Genomic DNA, 17,870 nt, shown 5'->3' with positions numbered 1-17,870 from the left:
AAGAAATACTTACCAAAGACCTAGAAGAACTAAAGAACAAGTAGAGATGACTGATACACTAGAAGGAATCAATAGCAGAATAACTCAGGCAGAAGAAGGGATAAGTAACTTAAAGACAGAATGGTAGAAATCACTGCCACAGAAGAGAATACAGAAAAAAGGGAGGAAAAGTGAAAATAGTCTAAGAGACCTCTGGGACAACATTAAACACACCAACGTTTGCATTATAAAGGTCCCAGAAGGAAAAGAGAGTGAGAAAGGATATGAGAAAATATTTGAAGAGATAATAGCCGAAAACTTCCCTCACATGGGAAAGCAAATAGTCAACCACATCCAGGAAGCACAGAGTGTTTCAGGCAGGATAAATCCAAGGAGGAACACACAGAGACACACAGTAATCAAACTGAAAAACTTAAAGAGAAAGATAAAATATTAAAAGAAACAAGGGGAAAATGATAACATACAAGGGAACTCCCATAACATTATCAGCTAATTTTGCAACTGAAACTCTACAAGCAAGAAGGGAATGGCACGATATATTCAAAGTGATGAAAGGGAAGACCCTACAACCAAGAATACTCTACCCAACAAGACTCCTGTTCAGATTTGATGGAGAAATCAAAAGCTTTCCCAGACAAGAAGTTAAGAGAAGTCAGCACCACCAAACCAGTTTTACAACAAATGCTAAAAGAACTTTTCTAGGCAGGAAACACAAGAGAAGGAAAAGATCTACACAAAATAAACCCAAAACAACAAAGAACGTGGTAATCGGATCATGCATATCAATAATTACCTTAAATGTAAATGGATTAAATGCACCAACCAAAAGACATTGCTGACTGGGTGGATGAAAACATGTGCATGTATGCATTTCCATTTATAACATCACTGTACTTAACTCCCCAAATTGTATGTAATTATTTTATACTGTTAGGTTAATCATGTTTCCATTATGGCTTGCAACTGTAATTCTCTTTTATTTTTTGTCTGGCTATTGATTGTGAAAACTGATAGGCATTTTTACTATTGTAGTTATGTAATTATTCACTTAATACCATTGTATCATGATTGGTCTACACAAAATAATAGAATTCTATATCCCTAAAACTACCATTTAATAGAAAAACCTGTAATAACTTTTTAAAATCCAGGTGTATATCAGAATTATCTTGGAATTTTTGAAAAATACAAATGCCCAGGTAAAGTTTTTTTCTCCAAAACTCCAGATATGTTTCTAATGAGCAGCCATGTTTAAAAACAACTGGACTATATGATAATGTTTTACTTGTATCTAGTTTGTTTCACTTTTTAAATTTCATATTCAGTGCTCCCATTTCATTTAGCTTATGTTTTCCAATATCTCCCATCTTGTTTTTATCTTTATCAATGTTCTTTCTCAAGCCTTTATCAAGCATAGTAGAAAAGCTTTTGTAAACATATTATATAAATAGTATTTATAATATATATATTTTAAAAGTTGTGAATGTTTACCTAGCTAAAAAACTTACAACATTTGATTCCACTTGTTTGACTTAGTATGAATAGAATGCTAGATTTCTAATTAAAAAAACAAATGCACAACAAGCAACATAGTTTTACTGTATAGAACAGGGAACTATAGTCAATATCTTGTAATAACCTATAATGGAAAATAATCTGAAAAGTAATATAGGTGTATATGTATGACTGAATCACCATACTGTACACTTGAAACATTGTAGGTCAACTATACTTCAATAAAATATATATATTAAAAGGAAAAAAGTTTAAAATGTATTACGTAAGAAAAAGATATAAAAGATATACATCAGAATGTTTACAATGATTATCTATGAATATGCTTCAGAATTTTTATTTAATTTGTATATTTTGGCATTTTCCAAGTTTTCTTCTTTCAGCATATATTACTTTTGCAATTAGCAAAATACTAAGTAATTACACATACAGAGAGGAGTGTGCGGAATCACTAAAAATAGAGTGATTTTTTTTTGAAGTCCTCAACATTCCTCTGTGTATATGAACTCAGCTATATTGGTAGAATTATTCTGCCATTTAACTTTAAAATTAACCTTCTCAATTGACTACGTTTTAATAAAAATAAATAAATAAATAAAATTAACCTTCTCTTATGTAGTTCATCTGTATCCAGATCAGTGGTCTCTTAAGCTTCAATGGAAAGGAGTTAAATATTATTTTTCACTGAGCTTCATGAGCTGGATTAAAATGGCATGTAAGTTATATAAAGAGAAACATGAGAGAATATCTCAGAACAATGCTGTTTGGTTAGGATCATTTTTATTGTATAGTTAATTTATTAAAAAGTCTAAAAAATACTCTTGTAAGGATAGAATTTATAATTCTTGGAGTGAAAGACAAGTTGCCAAGCTCCTGGAACACTCTGTCCCATCCAGGCTTTCATTTGGGAGATTATATCACTGAAGGAGGATAAGCTGGAGAGAAAGATTTCCTGAGGCCAGGGGTAATTGAAGAGGCAAGTCTGGAGAGACCTAAGATGACAGTGATATCGTGCTTGAAAAATGGGAGGACCTTGCATCCCACTCCCATGTGGGGCCCAGAGCGATGGCAAGAGGTCTCTTGAATGGCCTGTAACTGCTGGGGAAAGCGAACACGAATTGCCCACCTTGGGAATCAATGAAGATTTGGGAAGGAGCTTCTGTCTTTCAGTGAACCGTGTCAACTTGGGTAATAACTATTGTATGAACATCTCAGTGATGGACTGAAACTCTAAGGTCTTCCTCAAGCTTTCTGGACTCTGTTGTTTCTTGAGATGGTGGAAGTTTCTGGGCAGGGGATTACCTACAGAAGTTTCAAAAAACTATCGTTGACTCATCTTTTGGGGAAGTAGGGCTTAGAGACAAATTTTGTTTGATTTAGAGAAATAAAGCAAAGTGGTGGTTCTTGCACCCATTTATGGTATAGCAAATTTATGCCCTTTGCACTACCTGACCCAGACTTACCTTCTCTGAATGTAATGGGAGGGAATGTGACTGGAGAGTGGGAAGTGAAATGGTTTTGGGGAGCCCTAGAGATGAAACTGTTTTCATCTGGCTCTACCATTCCATGATTCAGGCTACCATTGACTCTGGAGGTAAGCCTGGGTGTTTCTGTTTTCAGTGATTCAGACCTCTCTGTCTTGATAATCTAGTTTCACTATAATCTGTCCCATCACTTTTTTGTTGTTGTTCCTGTAGTCCTGTTTTTCTCTATGAGCACAAAATTAAAACCTATTTGTGTCAGTATATGAGGGACATGAAAAACTGTATGAAGATAGATAATCTCAGAAAATCACTGACACTAGTAAATTAAAATTGTTTTAATCCTTTGATTAAAACAAAGAAAAGAAAACCTTCCAAGAACACATCTGTTTCTGGGGGAGAGGCACTGTGGGGCTCCTGGGCTTGCTGGAAGAACCCTGTTCCCTTGCCTGCCTTGGAGAGAGAGGACCCAAGGGCTGGCTCAGTAGGCTGCCTCCTTTCCTGCTGAGATCCTCCTGGGGATCCCTGGGGGAGTTCGTGCCCCACCAGCTTCCCAGCAGGCTCTGGGAAGATAAGTTCCAACCTCTGAGTAGATGGAACTGGTCAGCAAGTGATGTCTCCGCTTTTGTTAAATTAAAATCTATTTGTGTCAACATATGAAGGACATGAAAAGCTATATGAAAATAGCATAACCTCAGAAAGTATTAATAATTGACACTGGTAAATTAATTGACTGTATTAATGAAAAGAGGCATTGGAATGAGTTTTGTCAAAGACTGTAAATAGTCATTTGCTATGAAGTAGTGCCAGTTTCTTGAAGCCATTATGGACCTTTGGAGACCATGGTCAGAGCAGCTGCACTGCTCTCATTACCCAGCTGATACTGTCCTTGTGTAGTTTGGCTCAGGGGTGCAGAGGACCTAATCTCATCTCTGCTGTGGCAGCATGGCTGCTAGGAGAATTTGGAAGAGGTACGGGAGATGGGAGGGCTGGCATGTGGGGTGGGGGGCACAACTGGACTTTCCCAGGGAGCCCAGATGCTGAAAGCTTAAGATGGAATAATTTCTTATTCAACTAATGGAGCTGTGTAATAGCCATGTGAAACAGCACCAGCATCCAGCTGCTCCCAGCAAGTCCAGCATCCTAGCCACAGGTCAGAGTGGCTCTCTGTGGGGACATTCCCTGACTCAGGGCAGTGCTTCACCCCAATCCAAAGCTAGCATTTTGTTGACCAGGTACTGGGTCATTGAAAAATGGTAAATGATTTGGGTTTGCCTAATCCAGACCACTGTATCCTTTTTGAGGATTAGTGACCACTTTCTGTTCTTTTAGCTCTCAATGTCTCTGCAATTTAAGTTTCCACTCTTTGCAAAATAGATCAAACAAGCAAGATGCTTTCCTACGTCTCCTGACAGCATCCAAACTCCAGAAATCATCTAACTTTTGTATTTAATTTACTCTGTGCTCTTGCTGTTTTGGTGTTTTGAGTCAGATACTCTTGGTTCATGGTCTTCCCAGGTGGTTCAGTGGTAAGGCATCTACCTGTCAAGCAGGAGATGTGGGTTTGATCCCTGCGTCAGGAACATCCTCTGGAGAAGGAAATGGACAGGGTATTTCCATTCTGAGTATTTATTTCCTCCAGTATTCTTGCCTGGGAAATCCCATGGACAGAGGAGCTTGGCAGGCTACACTCTATAAGGTTGCACAAGAGTCAGACATGACTTAGCAACTAAACAACAACACTGTTCATATTGAGAAAAAATATTACTACTTAATACACACAGGAGAAATTATTTCTACTGTGGAGTCAATATTGTGCTTTAAGAGTTACTGTAGTCTAGCACAGAGTTGCTGACCCATGAATGATCTTTAAGCCTAAAACAGTACCAGTCTAATAAATCTGCCAGGTACTTTACTGCTACTCACAAAGATTTTACCTTTCTTCATACTAGCCATGCTTCTTCAGTGGCTTAGCGGTAAAGAATCCACATGCAATGCAGGAGACACAGGAGACGTGGGTTTGATCCCTGGGTGGGGAAGATTACCTGGAGGAAGTCACGGCAGCCCACTTCAGTATTCTTGCCTGGAGAATCCCATGGACAGAGGAGCCTGGTGGGCTACAGTCCATAGGGTCACAGAGTCAGACATGGCTGAAGCAACTGAGCACTCAAGCATACTTGCCATGCACTCACTGTCTTCTGTCTTCCTTGCTACTGTCTCCTCAATGTGCTAGGCAGACAATGAAAAAATATCAGGTTGTCTGGTGGCAAAGAGAACATTGGAGGGTGAGCAGAACCAGACAGGGAAGCTTAATCCCCAAAACAGTGGAATTCAGCAATTAATCTCAAAGACAATGGAAACTATTCATGACTATTAAACTGGAGAGTAACTGGATCAAAATTTTAAAAAACAAAACAAAATAACACTCTCAGTTGGATTCAGGGACTACTGCTAGAAAACTGACAAGTAATCCAGATGGCAGATAGAGCAGGGAATGGATAATAGAACTGGGGGGATTCAAGAGATATTTAAGAGGTTTGAATAATCAAGATTGGAGATTATTTTGGGACACAGCAGAAAAAGGAAAGGTAAATAATACTAGCTTTTTTTTTTTGTCAAATGCTTGCAAAGTGTTAGCCACTTAATAAACATTATTTATAATTCTTGCAGGGGTCTTAAAGATAGGTAGTATGTCCATTTTACAAATGAAAAACTATATCTCCAGAGAAAAAAAGTCACCTGCCCAAAGACATATAGATAGTGAGTGGGAGATCTGGGAGTTAGATTCAGGTCAGGTCCATGGTCTTTTCAGTTTACCTTGTTACCTTGAAGTTCAAATGAAAGGGAAGAAATTCCAATGCAACACTATTCTCAGCCCTTAACACACTATAACCTCTTTGTCTACCTCTTGCTGATTTTAGTTCCCAATATAGTTGTGCCAACTTATTTTATGTTTTTTTTTTTTTAAGTCTGATTTTCCTCTGAGAGTTTCATCTAACTCCAGGCAATGTCATTAAACAATCAGAGACTATTTAGAAATCAGTATTTTTTTTTTCTTAATCAGAGATGTTTCTTATTTGTTTATTTCAGGCTGTGCTGGGTCTTAACTGCTGCATGTGGCCTTTCTCTACTTGCAGTGAGTGGGGGCTGCTCCCTAGTTGTGATGCTTGGGCCTCTGACTGACACAGCTTCTCTTGTACCACATGGTTCTAGGAACTCTGGTTTCAGTAGCTGTGGCTCCTAGGCTGTAGTGTGTGGGCCCAGTAGTTGTGGCTCAGAGGTTTAGTTGCTCAGTGGCATCTGGGTTTAGTTGCTCAGTGGCATCTGGGATCCTCCCAGACCAGGGATCCAACGCATGTCCCCTGCATTGACAGGCAGATTTTTAACCCCTGGACCACTAAGTTCAGTTCAGTTCAGTCATTCAGTCGTGTCCGACTCTTTGTGACCCCATGAATCACAGCACGCCAGGCCTCCCTGTCCATCATTAACTCCCGAAGTTTACCCAAACTCATGTCCATCGAGTCGGTGATGCCATCCAGCCATCTCATCCTCTGTCATCCCCTTCTCCTCCTGCCCCCAATCCCTCCCAGCATCAGAGTCTTTTCCAATGAGTCAACTCTTCGCATGAAGTGGCCAAAGTACGGGAGTTTCAGCTTCAGCATCAGTCCTTCCAATGAACACCCAGGATTGATCTCCTTTAGGATGGACTGATTGGATCTCCTTGCAGTCCAAGGGACTCTCAAGAGTCTTCTCCAACACCACAGTTCAAAAGCATCAATTCTCCAGCGCTCAGCTTTAGACCACTAAAGGAGCCTCTAAAAATCAATATTCTTAATGTATGTACAACTGATAATTATGGAAAGCTTTTGATTTCTTTGTGCATACTTCCTTTGTACTATTATTTCTGTTGTATTTAAATTTCCAGTGAAGGTTGTTCAGTCATGTCCGACTCTTTGCGACCCCATGGACTATAGAGTCCATGGAATTCTCCAGGCCAGAATACTATGTAGCCTTTCCCTTTTCCAAGGGATCTTCCCAACCTAGGAATCGAACCCAGGCCTCCCACATTGCAGGCAGATTCCTTACTAGCTGAGCCACAAGGGAAGCTCAAGAATTCTGGAGTGGGTAGCCTATCCCTTTTCCAGCAGATCTTCCCAACCCAAGAATCGAACTGGGGTCTCCTGCATTGCAGGTGGATTCTTTACCAACTGAACTATGAGGGAAGCCCTTAAACTTCCAGGGTCAATGCAATCAGAACTTAGGGTGGATTTCACTTCTTTTCACATTGTGAACAAATATTTCCCTTCCCACATAGGTCGGGTTACAAAAATCATTTCTCAATTTGCACAAAAAGTGGGCGTTCATCATTGAGTAACTATCATGAAATAGGTAACCAATTTTTTAAACATGTGATAAAACATAATCCTATTTACAAAGAGATGGAAATGTTCCTGTTTTAGTTTCTTCTTTCTAGAAGAATATTCTGATTTCACTTCTCTATTAAGTATGACTTTGGGGTTTAAGGATTGGTTGGATCTTTTTATATATGTCAGTGCAACTGCAAGATCATTAAATTTCTCTCACTGAACTAGAAAGCAGTAATTTCATCTGTAAATTAGCTCTGGTAACATCACAAAGTGTTGGGAGAGAGAATAAATTGTTGCTTGGGTTGTACTTTTGCCCCACTCCACAAACAAACATTTTATTTCTCCCCTTAGGAAGCAAATAAGATAATATGCTAATCTTATTAACAACAATTTATCTGTACACACTGAATTAAAGATGATTCTGTTCTCCCTTTGATATCACTCCAAGTTGTTTAAGATGCAGCCACACGTTTTCTCAGCCCAACCCCTCACCTCAAGTCAATTCATACCTCTCTGAGTTGGCTGCTTGCTGGCATGTGAGTAGTCTATTTCCAACTCAGTCAAATAGGAACTGAACTCACAAACATAGGACCATTTTCACATGGTCTCACATGACCTGACCCAAAGATGATAAGGGCTAGCACTGGTGCCTTACAGTTTTATTTTGGGAAATAGTTTTCTTGATTGTCAATTCAAAAGGATTTTCAATTAAAGAATAACTTAGTAAATTAAAAATGCTATATGAACATATAGAATGGTAAACTCTAACCTGCTTTTAAAAAATGAATGGATGCTTTAACATCTAGGAAGTTAGGACACTTCTACATTTCCTAATAAGTATGCATCTTCTAATGAGAAAATTTACACATGCTCACATACATACACACATGACTAATTTTTGTAAAAAAAAATGGGAATAAAATAAACCTAAATATAGAAAAACTACACTTAAAATTACCTTCCTCAAGTAAAAAATTTAATCCAATGCAAGTCAAATATCCTCGATGTTATCTGATTTAGATCTGAATTTCATGTCAGGACTACTGACTTGGCCTGACTTAGCTTTCTAAGTAGTCTCTTTCCCTCCAGTTTCTCTTCCCTCCAACCCACTCTTCGTTGGTAAGCCAACCTTGAACTCTGAGAACGCAGAGTTTATGGCAGACATATGTCAATCACACATAATCTATGACTTTAGTGTCTATTCTGAGGTTTGCTGTCATGTTGTCCTCAGATTCATCATGATGAGGTACTTGAGGTCTTATGCCCCTTTGAGGTTTCCCTTCCGCCCTCTCAGAAAAGACATTCATGTGTACAGTGTAGACATTCAACAAATTTGGTAAATTCCTATATATAAGTATACTCCACCTACAATTAAAGTGTTATTCTTCTCTCTTGATCACCTGCGTTACAATAATGTTTTGATATAACAAATGATGCAGGGAAGTAATCCAAGCTTACAAATAAATACTAGCAACATACTACAGAAGGATGTGCTTCTCCAACTGGAGGCAACAATTACAAAAGGTAACCTAGAATTTCAAAGACAGAATCACCTTTTAAATAAAGAGTCAACTTGCTGCTGCTGCTAAGTCACTTCAGTCGTGTCCAACTCTGTGCGACCCCATAGATGGCAGCCCACCAGGCTCCCCCGTCCCTGGGATTCTCCAGGCAAGAACACTGGAGTAGGTTGCCATTTCCTTCTCCAATGCATGAAAGTGAAAAGTCAAAGTGAAGTCGCTCAGTCGTGTCCGACTCTTAGCAACCCCTTGGACTGAGCCTACCAGGCTCCTCCATCCATGGGATTTTCCAGGCAAGAGTCAACTTAGGTCTCCAGAATAATTAGAAATAAGGCCATATGTTTGAGACAAATGATTACTTATGCCAATATACTCAAGCCAATTTAGAAGGTATGATTCAATACTAATGTTAGTGAAAGAAAAAATTTTCTACTTCAATTGTCAAGAAATTATGGATGAAGAAAAAGAGATCAAAACACAAACACAGGAGTAGACACAGAACCAAGAGGGAGAACCACCAAAACCCGAACCCACAGAATCCTAAAACACTTACACTGTATTATTTACAAGATCAGAACATGAAGACAAGTGGGAGAAGAAAACGAATGCTGCTGATGAGACCAAGCTTTCAGAACTTTGGAAATGAAGAACAGACACATGAACTACTCTCATTTCTAGAGAACCCCTGACAGTTACAGACAGATAACACTTCCTCTTTTCAAGACCACCCTGCTATTTTTCCTTAGTATCATATAATGTTTCTGATTCAACGTCCTCAATTCTTAGCAGGAACTGGAGTTGGCAATACCTACTTCTGCTTCTCAAACTGGAGTATCATTCTTTACGTACGTTATATGTGTGTTTTAGGGCTTCTTGGGTGGCGCTAGTGGTAAAGAACCTGCCTGCCAATGCAGGAGATGTGAGAAACAAGGGTTTGATTCCTGGATTGAGAAGATCCCCTGGAGGAGGGCATGGCAACCCACTCCAGTATTCTTGCCTGGAGAATCCCATGGACACAGGAGCCTGACGTTATAACTGTATACAGTCCATGGGGTCACAAAGAGTCAGACACGACTGAAGTGACTTAGCATGCATGTAAGTTTTAAATAATCCTGACTCAGTGTCTATTGTATATATATATTTCTTAATGTTTAAGGAAATGTACAGCATAGTGCATTCCTTTTATATCACACATATACGATGAGGCATGCAGCCACAGTGAAGTCTCCAGAAGACTTCCATCTCAGTTACAGCCTTTGAAAACAGAGATTCCTGGAAATAACATTACTGATCATAAGCTAAACTTCTTTTGAAATTTACTAAAGATTAGGTCTGTGCTTGGTATCACTCCAAAATTGGTCGCTTTCCTATTATGTACCATATGCTAAAAATAAAAAGCATTTGGGGGGGGGGATATACAGAATGTTCCAATGTTCATGGGAAATTTTTCTTTCTAGCCCCTAGTGGAGGTTGGAAGGAAGGTTTTTTCAGTAGCAGTAACCTCTCTTGTACTTCTGCTTTATTGACTACACCAAAGCCTTTGACTGTGTGGATCACAACAAACTGGAAAATTCTTTAAGAGATGGGAATATCAGACCGCCTTGCCTGCCTCCTAAGAAATCTGCATTCGGGTCAAGAAGCAACTGTTAGAAATGGACATGGAACAACAGAATGGTTCCAAAATGGGAAAGAAGTACGTCAAGGCTGTACATTGTCACCCTGCTTATTTAACTTATATGCAGAGTACATCATGCGAAATGCTGGGTTGGATGAAGCACAAGCTGGAATCAAGATTGCCAGGAGAAATATCAATAATCTCAGATATATAGATGACACCACCTTTATGGCAGAAAGTGAAGAAGAACTAAAGAGCCTCTTGATGAAAGTGAAAAAGGAGAGTGAAACTCAACATTCAAAAAGCTAAGATCATGGCATCCGGTCCCATTACTTCATGGAAAATAGATGGGGAAACAATGGAAACAGTGACAGACTTTATTTTGGGGGGCTCCAAAATCACTGCAGATGGTGACTGTAGTCACAAAATTAAAAGCGCTTGCTCTTTGGAAAAAAACTATGACCAACCTAGACAGCATATTAAAAAGCAGAGACATCACTTTACCAACAAAGGTCCATCTAGTAAAAGGTTATTGGTCTAGTAAATGGTTATTCCAGTACTCATGTATGGATGTGAGAGTTGGACTATACAGAAAGCTGAAGGCTGAAGAATTGATGCTGTTGAGTTGTGGTGTTGGAGAAGACTCTTGAGAGTCCCTTGGACTGCAAGGAAATCCAACCAGTCCATCCTAAAGGAAATCAGTCCTGAATATTCATTGGAAGGACTCATACTGAAGCTGAAACTCCAATACTTTGGCCACCTGATGCAAAGAATGGACTCATTTAAAAAGACCCTGTTGCTGGGAAAGACTGAAGGCAGGAGAAGGGGACAACAGAGGCTGAGACAGTTGGATGACATCACTGACTCAATGGACATGAGTTTGAGCAAGTTCTGGGAGTTGGTGATGGACAGGGAATCCTGGTGTGCTGCAGTCCATGGGGTCACAAGAGTCGGACTTGACTGAGCGACTGAACTGAGCCTCTCTTGTTGCAGAGCATGGGCTCTAGGGCACGTGGGTTTCAGTAGTGGCAGTGTTCATACTCGATTAGTTTTTTATGTTTTTTTCGTTCATTTTTAAGAAAACTAACAAACAACAACAACAAAAGAACTTCTCTTGTTGTCCAGTGGTTAAGAATCCACCTTGCCAAAAAAGAAGCAGACTCACAGAGAACAAATTAGTGGTTACCACTTGCCTGGAGAATCCCAGGGACGGGGGAGCCTGGTGGGCTGCCATCTATGGGGTCACACAGGGTCGGACACAACTGAAGCGACTTAGCAGCAGCAGCAGCAGCAGCAGCAGCAGTGGGGATAGGGAATGGGGAAGGGCAACATTGGAGTAGGGAATTTTAAAAACGTTATTATGGGATTATATGAAATGTGTGTGAAACTTCTGAAAATTGTAAAGCACTGTAGAATTTTTTTAATAAAATAAAATACAAATTTTAATTTAAAAAAAAAAGAATCCACCTTGCAATGTGGGGGATGCAGGTTCGATCTCTGGTCAGGGAACTAAGATCCCACCTGCTGCAGATCAATGAAGCTTGCATGCCACAGCTAGGACCAAATGCAGCCAATTAAATAAGCAAACAAAACAAAAAACCCAAGACTTTTCTTGTGGTTCAATGGATAAGAATCTGCCTGCCAATGCAGGGGACATGGGTTCGATTCCTGGTGCAGGAAGATTTCAAATACTGCTGGGCAACTAAGCCTGGGGAAACAGTGGAAACAGTGTCAGACTTTATTTTTCTGGGCTCCAAAATCACTGCAGATGGTGACTGCAGCCATGAAAGTAAAAGACGCTTACTCCTTGGAAGGAAAGTTATGACCAACCTAGATAGCATATTCAAAAGCAGAGACATTACTTTGCCAACAAACCATAGTCAAGGCTATGGTTTTTCCAGTAGTCATGTATGGATGTGAGAGTTGGACTGTGAAGAAAGCTGAGCACCGAAGAATTGATGCTTTTGAACTGTGGTGTTGGAGAAGACTCTTGGGAGTCCCTTGGACTACAAGGAGATCCAATCAGTCCATTCTAAAGGAGATCAATCCTGGGTGTTCATTGGAAGGAATGATGCTAAAGCTGAAACTCCAGTACTTTGACCACCTCATGCAAAGAGTTGACTCATTGGAAAAGACTCTGATGCTGGGAGGGATTGGGGGCAGGAGGAGAAGAGGACGACAGAGGATGAAATGGCTGGATGGCTTCACCGACTCGATGGACGTGAGTCTGAGCGAACTCCGGGAGTTGGTGATGGACAGGTAGGCCGGGCGTGCTTCGATTCATGGGGTCGCAAAGAGTCGGACACGACTGAGCGACTGAACTGAACTGAACTGAAGCCCAAGTACCACAACTACCGAGCCTACATGCCTTGGAGACCAAGCGCCCTTACAGCCCATGTGCCATAGAGCTCTTGCTCCACAAGAGAAGGACTTCAGTGAGAAGCCTGAGCACTGCAACTCGAAAGTAACCCCCAGCTTGCTGCAACTACTGAAAGCCCAAGTATAGCAACTAGGATTAAGCACAGCCAAAAGTAAAAAATAATTTTTTAAAAAAGAAATGTTTTAACAGTTTTATTGAGGTGTAAATAGCATACAATAAACCATTTTTTTAAAGCATACAATTTGATACATTTTTATGTATTCATACACTCATGAGGCCATCACCACAGTCAAAAGAATGAACATATTCTTCACTTCCAAAAGATTCCTCTTGTTCCTTCACCAAGCATGTGCTTTGAAATACGTATAATATCATATATGAAACGAGTCGCCAGTCCAGGTTCGATGCATGATACTGGATGCTTGGGGCTGGTGCACTGGGAGGACCCAGAGGGATGGTATGGGGAGGGAGGAGGGAGGAGGGTTCAGGATGGGGAACACAGGTACACCTGTGGCGGATTCATTTCGATATTTGGCAAAACCAATACAATATTGTAAAGTTTTAAAATAAAATAAAATTTAAAAAAAAGAAGCCACTTAATAAATGTTCATTAATTGATCACTAAAAAAAAAAAAAAAAAAAAGATTTTCTCCCAATCTTTTCATTATTTAGCAGTGTTTTTTTTAAAGCATAAGTTTTATAAATTATGTTAAATTTCAAGTTATTTATTTGTTGTTCTTTTGATTGTGCTTTTGCTTTTGTATCTAAGAAATCTTTGCCTAACAGGTCACAAGATTTTCTCTTATTTTTCTTCTTGAAGTTCTATAGTTTTAGGTTTTGCGTTTAGATCTAAAATCTGTCTTGAGTTGTTTTCTGTATGTAGTGTGCAGTATTGATTCAAGTTCATTTTTTTTGCACACAGATGTCTAATTGTTCCAGCACCACTTGTTAAAAGGCTATCCTTTCTCCACTACCTTTAAATTGCCTTTGTGCCTTTAAAACATTTTTCTGTATTTACAGAAAAGTTGCAAAAATAGTTCAAACAGTTAAATCACTAAGTTTCCCCAGTGTCAATTTCTTAGTTTTGATAAATAGAGTTACATAAGATGTAGACATTAGTAGATTACTACTAACTAAATTCTAGGCTTTATTTAGATCCCATTTGTTTTCCCACTAATGTTCTTTTTCTGTTCCAGGATCCAATAGGGGCTATTACATTATATTAATTTTCTTGTCTTCTTATGTTTTCTTGGTTTACACATAAATCAAATAAAAACGCCCTTAGACCAAAGTCTTATTAAACACAGATTAAAAAAAAGAACATTAAATATTATTCTAAAGTGCTAGTAGTTGTGGCTATTAAACTTTTAAAGCAAAAAGCACTTTCTTGGCAGTCCAGTGATTAAGACTCCATGTTCCCAATGCAGGGGGCCCGAGTTTGATCCCTTGTCAAGGAACAAGCCTGCATGCCACAACCGAAGATACTGCATGAAGAAACAGACTCATTGCAGCCAAATAAACTAAAAAAAAAAAAGGGGGGGGAAGGCCAATTGTATTTTAAAAAAAGATTTTAAAGCAAAACTATTTTCTTTTAGAGTTCATAATGAACAGTGGCATTCTTAAATAACAAATATTTCATAGGAATTATCAAAATAGCTGCTGCTTTCAATCCAGGAGCATTTGAAATACTAAAATGAGAAAAGCTAATTTAACATTTATCCAAATCATGTTAATAAAAATTAATTTTAGAATCAGAAAACATGTATAAAATTAGGTGGTAAATAAGAGAAATCAGACAGCAAGTAAAAGTCCATTACTGGAGATTTTATTTAAGATGTGACAGCCCTGATCAATTGTTGATTGTTGTGTAATATGGTTAATATAGAAAACCTTATGAGTGATTTTTAACTTTAACAACTGAAAACTAGCTATGGCTTTATTTAACAGAGTGAAGCAAGTTCTGGGTGATTTGAACCTATTGTTGAATGACATTTGTGGTCAGTTTTATGATAAGAAAGCTATAATAAAAGATGTGAAAAAAGTATTCTTTTAAAACATGAATAAGTACACAACATGTGCTCTGTCTAGTTTCTTTAAATTCATTGAAGAAAATTTTACTTCTTCACTACTGGGATTTGTTGAGTTGGATTCAACATTTTGCAACTATTATTTGTGTTCTTTTCAGGTCCATCTGGCAGATGAAGTATTTTAAACATGCATGCCAACTTAGATGATCTACCCATGATAAAACTGTTCAAACATTGCAACAGGAGTTCAAAAACATACTAAGGTCTCTGAACTATATTTTCAAAGACTTGAAGAGAAAACTGACAATAAAGAAAGTACATGTTTTTTTCTAAAAGGTGATAAAGCTCAAATAAATGATTACAATTCTTAGACAAGCATAAATTTATAGGAAAGTTTAAAGAGAATGTGATAAAGAACATGATTTTCCCTGAATCATGTCAGAATGAATTGCTGAACTAATGCCCATTATATTCAGCTCAGTTCAGTTCAGTCGCTCAGTCGACTGGTTTCTGTACTGATGTTGATTCTGATGCTTTATCTGGAGAGTTTTTCACGCCGTCTCCCGTCTTCTGTAAGTAATCGCCACTAAGTCCCCCTGTCACATGCTCTAGATTGGCTCTTCTGATCCTAAGTGCATTACTGCTTTGCTACTGAGTCTTCCTAAATTTCTTTCCTCACCTGTAAAATGAGGAACTCCAATGGAATTGATATGATGCTTACATTAAAAATACCACATGGGAAAGTGGCCTGTATGTACTAGTCCCTTCAACTGTTTTCTTCCAAGACAACATATGGTCTTCTTTCTTTGTGTGCTCATGGAATTTTGCACATTGTAGTCATTTTGAGTATTCGCTGGGTATGAATTATCTTATTTCCTGACTCTCAAAGGGCAGAAAGAATTTTCCTTGGCTTATATCCCCTTTCTGAATGCAATGTATAGTATTCCATGCTATACGTGGCATTCAGAAAGGGGCATTTTGTTTTCTACCCAAGGTTAAAAACAAAACTGATATCACATAGCTAAGTAAAATTAAGCCTACAATCTTACACCTACCCTGAGAATTCTATTCATAATGATATTATAATACTATACTCTTCAAAGAGATGTTAAATATATTCCCTAATTGATCTATATATAAATAGAAAATATGTTGCTACAAAATTCCTTCCCTTCTGTTTTTATGTCCACTGAGCAAATTTAGAAAGATTTTCAGCATAAAGATAGAAAGGTTTTATTAACAGCTTTCATCAAAATAATCAGAGTATTATTCTCATCATCATCTGATCTTTTGGTTTGACTATACTGCTGTGACTTAACAGGGACAATGGAAAAGAAAAGAATCTTTCAGATCTTGGATGAGAGCCTGGCTTGGATTTGTCAGCTCTTGAGTTTGCCCTTAATTGGATATATTACTTGGGGTCTGAATGCATACACTTAATTGTTTCCTCAATTACAAGATGAAATTACTAAATTATGACTTACTCTTTTATTTCTTACATAAAGTTGTCACTAGATGACAGCACGCTAACATTTAAAATTTTTTAAATAAAATATTTTAAAATGTTTGAGTTTAAAGCTAAGCTAACATTAAAAAAAATCACAAAATATTTTAAAAGATACCAATTTTCATCACTAAAAATCAATATATTTTAAAGCACCTATTACTGACAAAGATGTGAAAAAATATGCATTTTCACATACAGCTGTGGTGAAGGTTAGAGAGTAACTTCATGTGTCAAAAATTCAATTGGTCAGATAAACAAACAAAAAAACTCCACAAAAAATAAAATTAAGAAAAAAAGAAAAAACAAACAAACAAAAATTCAATTGCTCATGCTTATTAAATCAAGCACCACAAGAAACTACTTTTCAGAAAATGCATTTAGATTTACTTATAAAGAGATTCATTATAGTATCCTTTATACAAATCAAAAATCTAGTGAAATAACCTGAATATCCAATGATAAGAACTGATTAAAATACCCTCCACATAACCTGCCATTCATGGGAGTTGCAAAGAGTCAGACACAACTGAGCCACTGAACAACAACAATAACACATAACCTAGCTATACAGTTTGTCTATAAAACTGACTTATTCACACATTTATGTCCAGGAATTTCTATTACTAATTACTTTCCATGAGACTCAGTGCATGTGTTCCTAAACTGTATCAATAGTACTTTTTCCTGTGATTTCATAGCTTAATATTATGTAAACCAACAAAACATGAGTGCAAATGCAATTGGTTCAAAGAAAATTTTGTTAAATGCTTTAGAAAGACTGGCTAAAGATGAGTTGCTTTAAAAATCACAGCTGGAGCTTGCTTTGGCAGCAAATATACAAAAGTTGGAATGATACAGATAAGATGAGCATGGTCCCTGCACAAGGATGACACACAAATTCGTGAAGCATTCCATATTTTTAGACATGAAAGTCCATTTTATGACATAAAAAAACCACAGTTGATAAAGAAGTACATTCATTACATAATGAGAAAGGGGTTAATTCTCCAAGAAGACATAACAATTCTTAATGCATATGTGCCTAACAACAGTGTCAAACTACAAGAAGCAAAAACAGAGAACTCAAGGAAAAAATAAATCAATAAAATCATAGTTCACAATGTCATACTATAAACCCAACAAGATGTTATTATAAGAAAAAGATAAAATAACAAGTTTAATCAAAATGTCTAGAAATTTTTATGCATGGCTCATGGAAATATAAAATGGTATGGCTGTTGTGGGCTTCCTTTATAGCCCCGTCAGTAAGGAATCTGCCTGCAGTGCAGAAGACCCGGGTTCGATTCCTGGGTTGGGAGGATCCCCTGGAGAAGGAAATGGCTACCTACTCCAGTATACTCGCCTGGAGAATCTCACAGATCGAGGAGCCTGGCAGGCTACAGTCCATGGGGTCGCAAGAGTCGGACACGATTCAACAACTAAACCACCACCACCACCACC

General features: G+C 38.1%; 1 non-coding gene across 1 annotated transcript; it reads left to right on the top strand.

The window, feature by feature from the left end:
- Positions 1-17,227: 17,227 nt before the first annotated feature.
- LOC138988089 (U6 spliceosomal RNA) lies at positions 17,228-17,330 on the top strand. The gene has a single exon (XR_011464424.1). It is a non-coding gene; the product is annotated as a U6 spliceosomal RNA (small nuclear RNA).
- Positions 17,331-17,870: the final 540 nt, after the last annotated feature.

Source organism: Bos mutus, chromosome 5, assembly GCF_027580195.1.
Source record: "Bos mutus isolate GX-2022 chromosome 5, NWIPB_WYAK_1.1, whole genome shotgun sequence".
In the NCBI taxonomy this organism is placed as follows: Eukaryota; Metazoa; Chordata; class Mammalia; order Artiodactyla; family Bovidae; genus Bos; species Bos mutus.
This window is presented reverse-complemented; position numbering and strand designations above follow the sequence as displayed.